The 1,660-nt window shown below is 38.5% G+C and overlaps 1 protein-coding gene across 1 annotated transcript in view; it reads right to left on the bottom strand.

Moving 5' to 3' along the window:
* The window catches only part of LOC105990893 (cytochrome P450 3A13), a 41,157-nt gene that overhangs the window by 477 nt on the left and 39,020 nt on the right, over positions 1-1,660 (bottom strand). The gene's annotated exons all lie outside the window — the stretch shown is intronic.

Below are 1,660 nucleotides of genomic sequence, written 5' to 3'. Positions count from 1 at the left end.
TCGAACCCAGGGCCTCATGCATGCAAGAAAAGCATTCTACCACTGAGCCACCTTCCCAGCCCAAAATGAACATTTTTAATAGGAAAGAAAAATTAAAGGAATTCATAAACAATAAGGCAGCATTACAAAGAATATAAGAGGGGGAACACAACCTGAAGAAAGAAACCAGGAATGGGGACCTGCACCAGACAGGTATTAGTAGAAGTCTAACTTAGTAAGCACAGGAAGAAAGGAAAGAAGAAAAACAGGGAATGACAGGGACCACAATGCATCTCTCTATACTATCTCTTAATATTAATGGGCTTAATTCACCAATCAAAAGAAAAATAACTGCAGATTGGATCAGAAAACATGACCCATCCATCTGTTGCCTTCAGGAGACCCACCTCTCAGCTAAACATACAAACAAACTCAGAGTGAAGGGTTGGAAAAGGATCTACCAATCAAATGCCCCCAATAAGAAAGCAGGAGTCGCTATCTTGTGAGTCGCTATCTTGATATCTGACAAAATAAACTTTTTATTAAAATAAATACAAAAGGGGCTGGGAAGGTGGCTCAGTGGTAGAGCGCTTGCCTTGCATGCTCGAGGCCCTGGGTTCGATTCCTCAGCCCCACATAAGCAAAAGGAAAAAAGCCGGCAGTGGCACTGTGGCTCAAGTGGTAGAGTGCTAGCCTTAAGCTGAAGAGCTGAGGGACAGCGCCCAGGCCCAGAGTTCAGGCCCCATGACTGGACCACAAAAAAATAAAAATACAAAAAATAAAATAAATACAAAAAACAAGGAAGGGCACTACCTATTAATAGGGAATAATCCAAGAGGAGGCTATTACCCTCATCAACTTATACTCCCCAAATATTGGAGCACCCAAATTTGTTAAGCACATACTTTCAAACTTACAGAATAGAATAGATCCAAATACAATAATACTAGGAGACTTTAATACCCCACTCTCACCAAAGGACAGGTCTACCAACCAGAGGATTGGCAAAGAAGCTCCCGAATTAAGTGAGGCCATACTTCAAGCGGAATTAACTGACATCTACCGAGTATTTCACCCTAAAACAACACAGTACTCATTCTTCTCAGCAGCTCATGGAACTTTGTCCAAATAGACCATATCATAGTTCATGCAAGGAACTTAAGCAAATACAAGGGGATTGACATAATCTGTTGTATCCTATCTGACCACAGTGGAATCAAGGTAGTTCTCAATAACAAAACATACTGCAGAAATTACTCAAATAGCTGGGTAACTGAAGAAATTAGAGAAAAAATTAAAAATTTCCTAAAATTCAATGAAAAGGAAGACACATCACCAAGAAACTTGTGGGACACAGCAAAAGTAGTCCTGAGGGGCAAATTTATTACCCTCAGTGCCCACATCAAGAAAGTAGAGACAGATCAAGTAAATAATCTCATGTTGCAATTAAAACAGCTAAAAGACATGAAAAAAATGGAATCTAAAGTTACTCGACATAGCCAGATAATCAAATTAAGAGCAGAAATTAATTAGAGAATAGGAAAATTATAAATAAAATTAATAAAACAAAAAGCTGGTTCTTTACATTATAAGGGAATACTTCTCAAAACTTTATGCTAATAAGTTTGAGAACTTGACAGAAATGGACCTTTTCCTAGCAAATATTGACATGCCAAAACTA

This window comes from Dipodomys ordii, unplaced genomic scaffold (assembly GCF_000151885.1).
Source record: "Dipodomys ordii isolate 6190 unplaced genomic scaffold, Dord_2.0 Scaffold68, whole genome shotgun sequence".
NCBI lineage: Eukaryota > Metazoa > Chordata > Mammalia > Rodentia > Heteromyidae > Dipodomys > Dipodomys ordii.
Note: the sequence above shows the minus strand (reverse complement) of the source record. Positions and strands in the feature narration are given on the sequence as shown.